General features: G+C 31.2%; 1 non-coding gene across 1 annotated transcript; it reads left to right on the top strand.

Annotated features, from left to right (window-relative positions):
* The first annotated feature begins 2,039 nt into the window (after window positions 1-2,039).
* Window positions 2,040-2,112, top strand: Trnan-guu. Its single transcript has one exon. It is a non-coding gene; the product is annotated as a tRNA-Asn (tRNA).
* The last annotated feature ends 15,749 nt before the right edge of the window (window positions 2,113-17,861 follow it).

The raw sequence follows: 17,861 nt of genomic DNA, 5'->3' as shown, positions 1-17,861 counted from the left end.
TCAACTGAAATATGCCCAACTTATTTTGTTTCTATGATTGCAATAAGAATTCAAAATGATCTGTGTTTTGTTGTACATAAAACCCAATGAAAAACTAATCTTAGGATAAAACTTAAAATAATATTGTTATCTATGAAAAAGCAATTTAACTTTGATGATATAATACGAGAAGTGATTAAAAAAGATCATGATGGAAATATTACATTTTCTGTGAGTATCGAAAACACAAAATTTCTTAACCATTTTCATATTTTCTGACCTACATATAAATAGTTCCTAAATGTTTCAAAAAATTATACTGATTGATTGATTATTGGCACATATTGTATTAAGAATATTTAAAAATACTCAGTTTCAAATATAATTTTCTACAGATGTTTCTTGGTGACTATTGGTAAGTTGGTAAACAGTAAAATACCGAAAGTTGGAGCAGAAGCGCAATCAAAATAGTGAATTGAATAAGTACTAAAATGTCCTCAGTTTGCTGGCACACTGATGCGCTAAGAGTCCTGACCTTATCTTCTAGGGCCGTGTCATTGTCATATATATTAATAGACTGAACATGCCTATAATTGTCGGGTTAGGGTTGTACAGCCGAGAGGATTAGCACAGAATTGGTGCTAATATTAAATAATAGATGAAATGATAATACTTACTATTACGATAATAGTAATCGTATATTGTACAAATCTATGCGTCGCTAGTGCGCATGCTCGGTCTTCTTTGCTTCGCGGGGCGCAGTATATCGTCAAAATATTTTGGAAAGACTACTGTTTTCCGAATAAGGTTATATTATACTATCATCATGATTTTTATCAAACAGTTTATTTTATACCATATCATTATTTGTACTATTGGCGTGGCAGCGTATTTATTGTATTATTATTTTCGATGGAAGTTATAATTTGGTACAACGTTTTACATAGTAGGTGGGCGCCTAATCCCTTTGGAATTCAAATAAGTGTGCATATGTTAATTCTGTCTGTAATATTTTAATTTTTAATACAGTCCATTTTCATAATTATTAGTAATAATTGAATTTTGGTACAATCACGATATAAAAAATGTTCTTCCGCAGTTACTTTATATTTTATAATAAGTCATTTCATTCTACCAACGCAAAATTGGAACTGCATAACACAATATATTGTTACGTTATTTACCATTTGTAAGACGGAGACAATACATTATGCAGGTGTGACTTTTTAGTTAGGTATAATGATAAAGAAGGCAGTTTAATCATAATGTTTTACTTACTAGTCAAATGTTAGATATCAATATATCACAGTAAATAGTAAAAAAAAGTTTTATTTGTTCTAAAACCAGTAATGTTAGTTAAACCTAAGTAATTATTTGTACAAAAATGATAGTATATCAAAAAAATTCAAAATTCCTTCCTCGTACGGCTATATTTTTGTCTTATGTGTCGTGTTTAAATTTGGTTTCTTAACTATTGTCTATTACTGCAACCTGTTACCTAATTATTTTTTTAAAAATAATTTTAATAGTTATAATTATTTATAGTAAAATATTTGAAATTACAATTAAAAGGAATGTTAACTAATGTGAAGGAGGGGGCTGCCAACTGCCGGGGTTATTAACTTATTTTAAACTTTGATATCATGGCGGTGGGCGGTGGCTATTGAATATCGACATTATCCTAGTTTACGGTCAAGACTCAAGGGTACAAAAGAAATTGTGAACAAGAGGAATTTGTCGAAAACTAATATTATAATTATTATAATACTGCAAGTTAACGCCTCACTGCAGTGTGTAGATCCATCGTAATTCTTAACATAACAAATTATTAAACTGGTATAATATATGCATTGCTATTTGCTTTAAAAAAAAAAAACTTAAATGGTTTTAATATTGTAATTTGTATTTTGTGATATATTATTTTGTCTTTGATATTTTTGGTTTTCGACCCCTTGGGCTTTGGCCTCCTGTAAACTATTACGATCCGGAAATAATATTGGAAAATGAAATATATTACCAATCCGGTTTTAAAATTATAAAAAGCGTGGAATACCTCCACAGCCTCCGTGGCGCAATGGCTAGCGCGTTCGGCTGTTAACCGAAAGGTTGGTGGTTCGAGCCCACCCGGGGGCGATCAACTTTTGCATTATTTTCTCTCGCTTTTTACTTTAGATATTCTAGAAATGTTGTTTTAGTTCTTTTTGATCAACACAAAACAATTATAACGCGACAAGCAGTTTTAATTATGATATTAAGATTAAATTCTACGCATCTTAAAAAATGTAGAAATAGGTAGTACAATTTATAGGTCGTCTATGTTATACACGAACACCACAATTATTTGAAGAGTGTTTTTTTCGAAATGTAGGTAAACTTACTATAGGTACTCACAAAGAAGCAATTCATTTTTGCTTCGTTTTGGATGGGAAGTACTTACCTATTATTTTTATAAATATTAAAACGGCTACTACACAGCGTTTACAATTTCGCTTTATAATGTTTCAAAATAAAACGCAGATGACTACAATATTATATTTCTACTCGGATAATATTTAAATGTTTTAAAATACCATATTATGCTGATAAATGATACTGTGTAGGAATTATTCCAATGAGAGAAATTGAATCTTCAAAACCACCAAAGTTATTATACTATACCATCATAAAATTATAAAATACATTTTATGAAGATCTTGGTAACGAAATAATAAGCTATTTTTACGTATGTCTGGCAACTTAGGTCTCTTAATTGATATTGGATACACAGATTTTGAAAATGAAAATTTTAACACCAACATCAAAATCGAAAAAATCAATATCGGTAAGCAAAACCAAAATTGAAATTGGAAAATATAAATACCGACATCCAAAACTGAAATCGAAACAAGGAAAATATGTTTTCTGTTTCAGACCTGAGTACCTGTCATACATTTGCAACTAATTGAATATGTTCCTAGAAAGACGTAGATACCTCTATGGGATCGTATACTAAGTATACTAAAAATAGTCGCCGTAAAATCTTGGTACTGCGGTTATATTTTCAATTCCTGGCAATGAGTAATGGACGTACCGGCTATTATAACTAACAAGTGGTGTATATACTTAATTAGGGCGAGTTCTGATTTTTGAGTAGGTACATAAATTATTGAACGTTTATACGAAAATCCTTGTCGAACTACTATGGTCGGCGCGGACCACGGTTTAATTTCCGACGTTTCTCGTATTGCTAACAAATTATCAGAGTATTATCTAATAGCTAGAACTAACTCATTTAAGTAGACTTGTGTTTGGCTAGTCGCTAGTGGTTCATTCTGTGTACTTCCTATACTGACAATATTTACAAAGGAAAATTAAAATTATTTTTCCAAGCTTCTTTAGATTGTTTTTGGTGCCCTCCTCTCCGGCTAAAGCTCCTGATTATGCCAATGCATACTGCACCTTCGCAGAATAAAATCTTGGGAAATCGAACTGCAATTTATTAAACAATAATTTAAAGTAGATTTCATTTCGTGCATTGATCTGTACCTACAGATAATTGTGCATGAGGGTATTTTTTTCATATTTAAAGGTACCTATATCCTATCTCGTTTTTACTTACCGTATTATACTCGTGTTTTTATACAAATGGTACTTTTTTCATCACATCTGCAAAAATATAATTCGGTGTTCCAAAAATATTTTGCAGGCTGCAGTGCCGCGCTATAATATGTACTCGTACATAGGGCATGTGTGTTTTTCGCTCAATTAGTGAACTCATTCATATCTTAGTGTAACGTGCACGTATAATGTTACTACATGCGTAAAATAGTAGTAATATTAATAATAATAGTAGTAGTATAGTATACAGTAGTAATGAGATGCCTAGGAAATGAAAAGAAAAAAACCAGAGGTACCACTGTACCAGTCGGCTGCAGTAGTAGAAACCTCTATGGCTCTAATCCACTCTTTCGAGTGCACAATGACATGTCATTCTGAAGTAACTTACACAAATACAGTGACGTCGTCTAAATTAAAAACGCAGAATGTTTGAAAAGGACTTTCCGTGGCCGTTCTATAAAATATAATAATATCACAAGACACAAATAATAATGTAACCGTAATTAGGATTCATGAAAATATGATATTAAGAACTCAACAATATTTATTATTTATTATTTATTTATTTTCATTAGAATTTAAAGCATTCACGCATAATTTTGCAAAATTGAATTGCACCGATAAATCACAAATACTTTTTCTCAGTATTTGTTATTACATTTTAAGAAATGAACGTTATGCTAAATTTCCATCGGTATAGATGGTGGAAGGATAAATAATAAGGGACGGGCGGGAGACGCCGATGCTTCGGTCAAATTTTACGAACGTCATATTTGAGTTCGGTATTCGGAAAACCAATCCCCCAAAAAAGCCTATGAAAAATAGGCGCCAATATCAAAATAGAGTAAAAAAAGCACCACCTATAGGAAAAAAAATTCCAAGAAAATTAAGTACGAATTAAATGCATAATATGTGTTTATGTATTCAGTTAGTATTTTTCCCAGAATCTTCCGTTCTGTATATATTGTAGCGTTTCTAAAAATGCAATGAATTCGAACACGTCGCGCAGATATTTTCGTCGCACATCCTCGGTTCATCACCGTCCGTCTCTAACTCAACCCCTCCGCCCGTTTTTCCGTAGGTTTGTATCTTAATCTATTCGTTTTTAGAAAGGTTGTGAATTAATAGTGAAATTACATAATATATATCATAACAAACAGCAAAATTCATTCGTTTTTAGGGAAAATGGTAAACATAATGATTTGATATATTTAGCCATAAAATACTCTGAGCATTTATTTTTTATTATTGGCTCTTTGAGTTTGATCTCGTTACAATTATAAAGTTTGATACAAATAACTAACAGTAATAGGACAGTATTATATACTGTAGTTATAAACACTAGGTAACGGAATTTTATTTTTATTTTGTATTTTGAGAAAAACGAGATATTTACATATGAAACACTCATTATGGAAACTTATCGATGTATATAGTAACATTTATTTAGTTTATCACGTATAAAAACCACAAGTAGTGTTCTCAGAATCGAGCAAAATATTATGCCTCAATGATCATTGTATTATCACGTCTTTCGATAATTTCTCGAAATTCGAAATTCGTCTTTTCGAATTTTTTCGATATATTTGTGGTTATAGTTAAGTATCAGTCCTCGTTAAGGCCAACTATAACGGAGAGAGAAACAATATGTTTTTAACTCGTACAGAAGCTTCTCAGTATACACCAGCATTTAAAAATAATAAAAATAGATACTACGGTGTTGCGATTAATAATGATTGGTATAACCCGTCCAGTTCATCTTGGCATTTGGCAACCGTTTTGATTCAGTTAAACCGTGATCCGAAAACTATATTATATTGAAAAAATATAGTTTGCAAAACACTGTTTTCGAGTTGGCACCAATTAGATGAACTGGACGGATTGCATCAGATGTGGCTTATGTTGGCTTACATATCTGTACACAGCACCGCATGTCCGCATTCACAAGTGAAAATACCAATAGATTAAGTATGCAGGTAGAATATTATATACATATCATAGGTATTAGGTATGTGATAAAATATGAACAAAATTCAGTGTCATTGGCCGACATTTCTCCGGGTTCGCTCTGCGTCAGCTCGAGAAGCGCGTCGGTAACTTGGGCAGGTTAGGTGTGTAACCTTGGGCGGTGTGTGTCAAAGGCGCGACAGTCTATCTATATTCTATAATAGTATGTCTACTTGCGTCACCGTACAATAATATTATATCAATTTATACCACACAAGAAGCAACGTAACAATATAGGTACTTCCTGTTAGACACACGAATTTATATTGGTATCTTATACGACCGGGATTTGCCGTAACAAGTTGTTGTCCGCATCGCCCAATTTGTGGTAGGGGTACGGGTGGGTCCAAGTCGCATCCCCTGCAAAGTCTACAGATGAGGTTATATTATTATATACAGGACCGTCGAATTCCCCAGCGGCGGAATAACGATTCACATCCACGATAAATATTAATAATACAAACAAATGCGATCTGTGTGGATTTATACGATATATACCTAATAATTAAATTAATAGAAGCATAATTAATGATGCTTTAATATTTTTCGAGATCGAAACTTGAAAAAAGCATATTTTTAGTTACGACATTAAGACTAGGAAAAAAATCTAAAAACTACTCATCTGTATTTTAGGAAAGGGCAGTACGAACAAAATTCAATCGCAATAGAAATAAACAAATTTTGTGGGTTCTAATGCACGCCACTTTTATATACCTAAAAATCACTACACGGCCGTAAACTTAATATAGCTAAGTGGAGAGGTTATTTTTGTAATAAATTATTAATACTAAAACTAATCAAACATAATAGCTCTATAAGAGTAGAAAAAATTAAGAAAAATTAACATTTTTGTTGAATACCCACCTAAAATTTATATATTTTTACTTCCGGAATGAATAGTTTCGGATCTGAGTAAATTACGAAAAAAAATCTAAAATAGAATTCAATATAAATAATTTAAAAAAATAACAAATCGTTCCAATACAATAAATTACAAAATATTAAATATTAAACCTCGTCAAGCGTACATTTTTTAGGAATAGTTGTTAATTATTAAATGGGCTATGATCACCTTCCGGGAAAATAAGTCCGACCAACCTGCGCTCTGTCGAGTACGTTGACCGAAATAATTATGAATACTGCATTTATAATGTGCATTATGTATACATAATTATCGTTATCATTATTAGTAACACGTCCACCTGCAGTCTGACCTTTCGCCCTCTACCCCATCAGCGCGAGAAAACGAAATTAATATTTGAGTCGGGTCCTCGTGACCTGTGGACTCTAATTACAAATATTGTTCTAATTATTATTGTCGGTTGTACTACGACTACTACTTATACGCATATAATAGTTTGTACACATGTTCATTTATTGCATATCAAATCTCTGGTAGTTACTGCTTCACTATTAAAGTACCTAGGTTCTATATACATCCGTCTGAAGTTCTACATTTACAGTAGAATCGCCTCTTAGTCTCACGGGTTACTAGTATTCGACGAGATGCTCCTGAGTGACACGTAAGAAAAAACCACATTTTTTAAGAAAAAAATATACTTTTTCTATTTTTATGGTAAACAATTTTTGTTCTTCATAAATAACAACAAAGGTACATGTTAAATACATAAAAGGCAAAGACTAACGAATATTTATGAATGAGTGTACAGCCAAATTATTTTTTTTATTACAATGTGCATGTACTATATAATATTTGTAAATATATTATTTTATTCTTAGATCTTTCGTCCAATTGACTTATTTGGTTAATGGGTTCAAATAATTTTGGTCTGACCGTAAAGTGAATCCTGTACTAAAATATGATACAGTGATATATGTATCTAGCTAAGCCAATTATTTTCAAATTAGTTCATGTTTTTATAAAGTTTGAAATTTGAATTATATTTAATTTGAATTTCATAAGTATAGGTGTTTAATACTTTTATATAAATGTTTGGTTGAGAGTTGTAAAATGGCAAGAGTGGTGGTCCTGCAGTGCGTCCACTAATCCAAACATCTAAATTTTATAAGCTTATATTGATACAAAACTACTTTTTTAATATCCGATAGGTATACAGTATATTATACATCAATATAATGTCAGTTAAGATAATCACCTCATATATCATATAACTTTGTCGAGATTTTATGTTTATTTTTCTTCTACTTTGGCGTTTAATGTTCATATTAGTTGGTAAGCTTTATAAATAATTCTATTCGTGACTTCATAAATTAAATAGGTGTCAAAAGTTTTTAGTGCATATTTAGTTTTATTCTTTAGGTAATTATATATTATCTTATTGAACCATTTTTGAAGTACATACTTGTAGGTAGATAAAATGGTGATGCTGTAATATCATTGTAAATATTGTATATGTTATGTTGAAAAATGTTGTGAATTAAAAGCTGACATTGATTTGGAATCTTGTGAATACATGACAAACTTAAATTTATTTAAGTGTTACCTAGACTGTTTTTATTTTATAACACTACTAAATTTAAATTAAAGTATCTATACGGATCAATTGTAAATTATATATGTGAAGAGTAGAGTGAATAATACTGATATTTTATATAACTCAAAATAAATTAACAATATTTTTCAATGTAAAAACATGCAAATCTAAGAATAACAAAAATAATAATAATAATGCATATATTTTTTTTGCTTTTTAAAGTGCATACAACTACTTGCATACTTAGTAGGTATATTTTTAGAGCATTGATGTTTGAGATGGAGAAATAATATTATTATTGTTATTCAAATAGCGCAGTAGAACATCTGAAATCCGAAGTATTAAGCTTAAGTATTAATTATTATTAATAATATTGTAAAATAAATCAGAAGTGGCATACCCAAGATTTTCCAGTGCGGGGAAGGGGCTAAACAAGTAAATAAGAATTCTTACTATCAGTCAATTATAATGTAACGAATAACATGACTGTTGTTGTACGATCGTCAACTTGCGATGGATTATGTTGTTCCAAGTACCAACCTATACGCATGTAATATAATACATATTAAGAGGATAACGTTTAGGTGCTCAGTGGTTACTACATAATAATATTATTGTCATCAATCGTCATCGCGTATTCGCATATCGCATTGGCGACAGTAATTATTATTATTAATATTAACATTGCACCTAAACAAATATTACCATATAATATACGCAAAACGTCTAATCGATAACGTATATTCATTGAAATTTGAAAGTCAACATCATTGTGTGCTGTAGGTAGCGAGATGAGGTGAATCGCGTGTATATTATGTGCAGGGTGATTCAACAACCATGGAAACTCCAATTTATCCTTTTAAATTCAATATGCATTTATTCGAGTTTTTAAATTTTTTGAATATTTAATTATGGTACTTGAGATACTTAAGGTACTTTATCTATATTTTTAAGCCATTTTATTATGGTTTGTAAAATTTCGTAATTCAAAATATTTTATTTATTTAATATTTTATGTGTAGGCTACCATATGATCATATAAACCTAGCCATTATTATTAAGTTGGTAGCTAGACTAAATCCTTGATTTTTGAGAACGTAATCCTTATACCTATATATAAGTAAATTATGTTAAAGTCCCCAAAATTAGTATTTAAGCATTAGAAAAATAAATAAATATGAATACTTACAATAATGATTGAGCAATGAACATGCTTGGCGAGTCGTATTGTGTATTATGAGATGATGATTAATTTTTATTCCTGTCGTCTTCGTCATTTCCGTTGTTTAACCGGTAGGTTTTAACAATTTCTTCTAAATAACGATGGTAAAATATATCCTATTGGATATTGATTCCGCAAAGAAACTTTTAAATTTATCGCAGCCCATGACGGTGAAGCGATATTATTATTATGTAAAGTGTGATACGCATCCAGAGTATTATTCTAAAAATCGCAATCATTACTATATGACAATAAATCGTTTAAAGCCTTCAAAACGTACTTGTAAATTACATATACCACGCTATTATTACCGTAATAATTGTTATTATAGATTATAAGGTATATATTATTTAAAATATACAAGATACAAGATACTTACTATCTATCATTACACTATGATAATTATTATAATCGCGAGTCTTATTGTGACGCGAATGACCCATGCTATAATATATATTATTATAAATGTGAATGCAACTCTGACTATTTGTTAAGTTTTCACGACTAAACCGCTGAACAGATTTTGATGAAATTTGGTATGGAGATGGAATGAACTCCGAGAAAGGATATAGACTACCTTTTTTTTTAAAAAAAAAAACCAACTGCAATAAGGATATGAAACTAAATAACCACTCTCTTGTGATTGAAAGTCAACTACATGGATAGCCATTTGAAATTTGGAAAGATTGTTGATTTTATATTGTATACATAATTTAATAACGGATTTTTTTTTAAATACAACTCCTATGATACAGTGGAAGAGGATGGCACAGTTTCTTTGGGATATAACATTTTTATGGTTAAATTTGATTGAAATTTACTGGCGTTAATGCTCTTTGATGCAATTAATGAAACACGCTTAGCTTAAACTAATGTATAACTTCCTTATTTACCATCACTAGTGCAGAGAACGTGTAGATCTAAAATATCACTGAATATGCAAGCACTTATGCAATTAAAAACTTTTTTAGAGATTTTATTTAAAAATATTATTAGTTTAAAAAATACCTAAAATAAGAAAAACAATTGTCTACATAATTGTATTATATGCTACAACGTGGTCATATAAATACAAAACTTTTAGTCTAAATGAAACACTTACTTATTGAGTTACTACAAAAATAAAATAAATCGCAAACAGAACCCGTAGTCGCACGTATTTGGAAACACACCGAATTTGAAATTTGAAGTTATCATGGGTTACCTGTTTGGCTGCGTATTTGATATCGGCTATATTTTTGTATCTAAAAAGAAAATTAAAAAATAGAAAATGAATGATTGGTAAAACTATTAAATAAGTACGTAATTCAACCATATTACACGATACAAATGAAAAATAAATTGATCTCTAACAAAAATAATATGAGAACATTGATTGTAATAATTATTAGTGTTTAGAAATGACTTATTTTTGTTTAATTTTGTCGTGCAATATCTAATCTTACCTGATTACTTTTTAATTAAAATATGAATTGTATTTATGTGGGTGCCATACAAGGTAACTGCAGCATTTGTTTCCGTACATATTATAATATTCGCACCACCCAATAATTATTACACACGTGCAAAATTTTAGTTTGTCGTCTATGAAGTATTTATAGGAGAGTTCAGCTTATTGAGAGATTCTAATAAGGACCAACATCGAAAATATCACATTTTTTTATATAGATAATATTTTGATCAACATTATTTTTGATCATCATTTTTATCACATATTTCCTTTGGTTTTGCTGAACAAAATATTGAGTTCCATGAAATAACTCATAACAAGGTATTTTTACGATATTTTAAAATAGGTTTTAAGTAAGTACCAATAAATATTCAAACTAAATTAATGATCTTGGCCATCTGCGATTTTCAAGTGATGTGAAAATCATAATTTTTTTTATCGTGTTTGACGCGCCTTGTAGTGTATATAATATATATATTGTATACGTCGGAGAAGACATGTGCGCGAAACTCAAATCGCTCTTTTTCAGAAATATTAAAAAAGGAATAACGAATTCCCAATTCATGTTGGTAGGTAATAACGTCAATGTACAGATAAATTTATATTCTGTAGTTCTTTCGTGTAGTCATCGCACTGTGCGTAAAAATGAATTTAAACCGACGTTTGTGAAACATTTTATCAGATTCATTTTTTTCCATTTCGAAGACATAGACATTATCACGTTCGACACGAATCATCCATAATTTGTCAAGTACAAAATATTTGGTTACGCAAACTGTTACATATAATATAGGACCATAACGTTAATAAAATATTGAGCATAATAATGGAAAATACAATATGTATTAATGTGGTCAAAGGTTTCACGAAAGCGATATAATTTTATCACTGTGTGAAAATATTATTGACGCCACGAGTTCATGACCGTAAAAAATGAATATATTCGGTAAATGTAGCAAATTATGGTTCATTATTCGTACGAAATACGATAAAAACGCCTGATGGGTCATTAGACCAATATACAGAAAACACTAATAGGTACATCATATTATAGGTACATTAAAAAAATTAAAAGATAACAATATGACTTTAAGAATATTAAGGGAAAACGGATAAAATGTAATGATTAGAGTTTAATAAATTGTATTACATTTGTATACATTTATTCATTTATTTATAAATACCTTTGGGACTATTAACGAAAGCAGTTTGATAAAAATTCGACATCTGAAATAAAAGACAAATTACGTTTGTAATCAACTATGTTTCAGCAATAAATAAAACTATTTTCAGATACTAATCACCAACCGCCTCTTTTTAAAAAAAAAAAAAACTTCAAACGAAAAAAATATATTTGTAGAAGATATTATGCAAACACTGAAAAACTCGTTGAAAACCACGAAAATCCAAAAATATGCAAAATAAAAGACTATGCCATTATAATAATGTAAAACAAATTCTGATATAACTCATAATTACTTATTTGCGAAGTAACAGAAAAAAAACCAGACGAACGCATTGAATGCTCAGCCTCGGTAATCGATATTATATTATTACGACATATTATATACTCTACCAATATAAGTGCACTGATTCGGTTCGCGTGCAGTGCCTCGTCAAAGTCGTCGTGTTTATCTGTGCCGCTTATCGTTTGATTTTAGTCGAAGGTACGTTTTATTATATTATTATTATCGTCCCTGGCCCGGCGCAACAGGCTGCAGCTCCAGCGGGCGCGATCTAAAGGGCGGGTGACGAGCGTCACGGGGGTCGTATCCTCGGCGTCCTTCGCCCCGTCCTCGTCCGTCCGCTTCAAAGGCGTTAAGCCAGAGTTCGGCGACGGGCCGCCATTATCGTCGTATCGGTAGAATGTCAACTTGACATTGAACTTGTCAATTGTCATTGACGAAGAATATTCATATGCACACATTATACGACAACAAATATAAACCGATTGCAGAATATTTTAGGAAAATCTACGACAGTGATATCGGGTGAAAAAAAAATATCGTATCATCATCATTATTATTATTATTTATTACTTTATTAATTATTTGATATATCATTGCGTCACCACGACCGCGGCTTAATCATAACGGTTTTAAGTTTAAACATATAGTTTACCTCACCAACTAAAATAAAATATAATAAAAATTATACTGTAGTATGGGTGCTATATCGAATCGAATTTTTATTTTGCTAAAATCATTTTTACGCGATCGGACCAAATGTACAGACGTTAGACTAGGTTACTATGTACTTTAGTTCATAACCACTTATTATTGTAACTATAATACGAAATATATGAGCCCCCAGTGGATCGGATATTTATATATTATGTTCTCAACGTTTTCTGTCTCGTTCATTTTTAACACAACGAAATTGAAATTATGTTTATAAATATAATATATGCAATTTGAGCTGAACGCATTTGACACAGTGTAGTTTAATCGTGGTATTTTTTTGTTGGAATAATATTAACGAATATGGCAAAAATAAATTAATATGATAGCTTACCGTAATGTTTTTGATTGATATTATAATATTATGGGTTTGGAGTTAGTAGTGATCTATTATAATTACAAACACGCTTTATGAGTACATACAATTATAATTATGCCATAATATTGAATAATTATAACTATATTGCTAATTACTAATTAGTAATTACTCCATATTTTTACTGTTACCTAGAACCCCATAATATGTATTCACAAATTCCGGCAAAATGAACTATGGATACAAGCATGTGTCTAAATTGCTCACATAAAAAGTAAAAACGATCAGAATACAAAAATTAATTAGAGTTATCGTAAATATATTGATGTGTGATAAGTTGAATTTAAAACTGTTTCCCAATCGTTTATTTCAGCGGTTCTCAAACTGTGGTACGCGTACCACTAGTGCTACGCGAGAGACTACATGTTGGTACGGAAGGCCTTAAGTAACACTGAACCAGATATTTCATCGCTAATATCAAATCCACAAATCGAAGGTTCTCATTGAAAATTTATTATTTAATTCATACTTTAATTTTTAAACACTAATAAATGTGTATTAATAAATAAATAATAACTATATTGTAATATTTTACTGTATTTTTATTTAAAATAAATGTGTTTAACTATGTAAAGTCTGTATCTTTCTATTTGTAACCATCCATCAGTGGTACGCGACTAATTGATAGTATACTTAAGTGGTACGTGAAAAAAAATGTTTGAGAACCGCTGGTTTATTTGAATAAAAATTATTTGATATTTAATACATAGTACCCAAGATAATGGGGTACTAGAAGTACATTTTTGACTATAAATTGTATCATGTATACCTATCATACGCAGAGTACAATAATATTGTCATTGTATAAGATTGCATTTAGAAATATAGGAATGTTGGTAAGTTTGTTTATAATTAATTTTTGACTGATTATTTTGAAATTCAAAAATTCAAAAATTGAATGTTTTAACTTTAACGTGACTAATAATAACTGTAGGTACATGGTTTCGTACTAGTCAGCAGTCACATGAAAACACAACAACGCACTGGGTGATTTGTATTTGTCGTAAAAGGCAGTCGTCTCGAACTAAATAAATAATATATATTATTATGGTTCAGCACCGGCGGCTTACACCAAAAACCGTGTGTCGAGCGACAAACCGCTGTAATCCCGACCGAACGTCAATACTATTCACAATCCATGAGCATCATATTAGATACCCATAACCTAATATTATAATAATACAAATAATAATATTATAATATTACTATTGTGCACGTTTAAAATGTACGGGTAGCCCGCGACCCGAGTGTGACTCTATTCTTGTCGGCGTCCCACCAATATAATAAACGTCGTTACAATATATGATCGCGCGCGAGAGCACCATCCATTATAATAATAATAGTAATAATAATAAAAATAATATATATCGCGCGATCACTGCTTTCCGATGATATGAGTAATGGTTGTTTGTATTTCGTCGTTATTATTTTTCTCTTCCCTTTAAATGGGAGTGTGTGAGTGCGTATATTATATAACACGCGTTTAAGCCCTAAACGTTTTCGACACCGGCGCAGCCACCACCCCCACAACATTTATTTTTATTTTTAACTGAAACTATATCATACATCGTCGCTAATTATAATATTTTGAAAAATAATATTATTATAGTATACGCGAATTGTGTACGCGATCCGGCGACTACCGAACGGTCGGCCGCGCGTGAGCGAGTCCTCTTGTAAAGATATAGTTTTAGTCCAAATGAGTTTTCCCGTTGATCTGTACCGCGGAATAGACGCGGGGCCAACTTTGCGTAAAGTCATCAAAGTTTGTTTGTTCGCAATCGTTTACCCACGCAGATGCTTTAAGATATTCGTATGTATATTCATCATGCTTTACATACATGATATATAATAATATGTGTATAACATCAGTACATAATGCGTAAGTACTCGTATACTGCACATGGCGTACAATGTTGTGTATGTGTATATAATGTTATGTTGAGCGAAAATTCCGCCGCAGAAAACCCGTTCGCGCACATTGAATCCCTCAGTGGCGCCACTCGGAAGTCACACATATGACGTATATACACACTGTTATTATTATTATTATTATTATTATTATTATGATGATACATAGTGCGACGCATAATATTATACGGGGCGGTGAAGGGAATGTCCGTTATTCGGAATATAATATAATATGTTATTTAAGAGAACGTCACACCAACATAATATCAATTATAATTATTATTGTGCTCCTTCCGCTGTCTTTTGATTGTTTTGCTACAATATTATAGCAAATTTGAGTCAGGTAGAACCAATAATATGTTATTCTATGTTGTTTGTTGTAATTACTGACCCATCATCACACTTTGTTTTAATGGGTGGTAAGATCATATTATCGGTGTTTGCAGTACTCACGCAGTTTCGTAAAATTATTGTATATAATAGTTAAGAGGGGGATGAGGTGACCGAGTGGTCTGACGCGTCCGCTGCGACGCAGCCGGTCGCGGTTCGATCCTCGGCTACCGGGCGGCATTTTTCTCCGGACAAGTCGCGGTGACCGTAGAACAAGTGCTGCCATCCCCCACCCCCGGGGCATGGCAGAAACCTACGGGTGCCCCATTCGAAATTCTGCCAAAACAAACACACACGTGTTCCCCCCTACCGTTCCAAAAAATATACAATACAAACTACAATACAAATCCTACTACAGCTAATGGCCTCAGTTGCCGAAGCTTAAGTTCAATAAAAAAAAAAAAAAATATTTTGTTTTAATATGAAGCGACTTATCGGTACCAATGTAGGTATTATTGCAATTTATAATTCAAAAATACCCATAGTCCGCTTGGAAATCAAATAGTATTATAATCAACCGACCCAAAAACACACATATTATGGTTCTTTATTGTCAATCATGGGAATCGAGGTCTATTACGGTCATAAAAAGAGTCAACGATGTAGTGAACAATATTAATTAGTAAATAATTATCGGGAATTGTATACGGTGGTGGATCGAAACGAATTCCTGTATTGAAATGGTATATGAAAATCGACGAAATAAAACCCATAGACAAACAAGAGCGTAGAATGGTCGAGTAATTTGAAAAGTTTTCCGGTTAAAAAAAAATGTTTTAAAAAAAAACACCAAGCAAAGGTATAGTGGTTACGGTGGTCGGCGGCCTACAAGTGAATATTAAAAATTAAATTAAAAACGCTCGTGCTGGCACACGCAAACATATTCATTATTGTACGCCCCAAAAGAATAGCTTCGAATCGTCTACAACACGGCTGTATAAATCATTTAATATATTATATAGATGTTTTGTGATTTTTCTAGCGTGCTCACCCCATATTAAATTATGTTGTATTTTTTTTCTTTATGTATCATTTATATATAATTCAATCTGTAAGCTGTTAACGGTAATTAAAATTGATGGCTAGTAATTGCTAATATATGTCGCGATTTCTCGAGCGTAGTTATCCATTGTTAATACCACAAAACATGCATTTATTTTTAAATTTACATTTCACTAGTAGTGTGGTTTTGTAATAGTTTTGAGATTTTCGAAACCAAAATAGAGTCATCTCGGGGATCACTGACTATACTTTCGGATTTGGGTGGGCAGCAACTTTTGCAAGTCAGGAATGCTCTAGCGTCTGTAGTGTACTGCTTGTATACGTCGAATACAAGAGTGATATTATACATTAATATGCTTATTATATGAATTTATTCAAATTCTGATTTTTGAAAATTGAATCTTTTAGATGAAAAGACAAATCAGCTGTTTTCGAATGCTTATATTAGTAATACTTTTCATATACTTACCTACATTTGAGAACTGTCTCGTGGAGATACAAACAAAAACTTGATGTTAATCAGAATAATAAGTATATTGTATTATATTTAGATGAGGCTGTTAATAAGTCAAATTTATTTTCATAAAATTAAGTTGTACGGTCTAAAAACAAGTAAAAAATAAAATGTATGCACTTCCTTGCATACCCCTCAAGTTCCTTAAAAATTCCAAGTATTTGTAAGGATATACATACCTAGTATGAGTATATTATGAAAACTCCAAAGAGCACAAAAAAGGATTCGGAGCGTGCATAATTCACTTTTTATAATATACACACAGTACATTGTACAACTGACAGGTTATGAGCATTATGTCACGTTAAAAACTCAAAATACAGTAATTATTACGCGCGTCATTGTCGAGATCGTCGGACACCACGGTGATTAAAATATGACGTTTAATCTCCCCTCGGATCACGTTAACCCCAGATTGTCTATGTATACATATGCATAAGTGTGTGTGTGAGTAATCAGACGTGTTTTTAGTGCTTATAATATTATACAGAGTGATTCGCCAAGCACGCTCACGACCATTTTTTGTTTCATAATGAATTTCTTCAAGTTCTGATGTTAGAATTTTTATGTATACCATGTTTTCAAATACTAAGTTATATTTATACTTACTATCTAATGAGTGCCAGGGGCGGTATAAACTTATTTTTGTCAAATGAAAACTTTCCTTTTTACTGTTAATTATTATAAGCAGAGGACTTTTTAAAAAAAATCGACACTCATTAAATTGAAGAAAAAAAATCAAAGAAGGTATTTAAAAATACTAAGCTAACATCAATT

The sequence above is a fragment of the Myzus persicae genome, unplaced genomic scaffold (assembly GCF_001856785.1).
Source record: "Myzus persicae strain clone G006 unplaced genomic scaffold, MPER_G0061.0, whole genome shotgun sequence".
Lineage (NCBI taxonomy): Eukaryota > Metazoa > Arthropoda > Insecta > Hemiptera > Aphididae > Myzus > Myzus persicae.
Note: the sequence above shows the minus strand (reverse complement) of the source record. Positions and strands in the feature narration are given on the sequence as shown.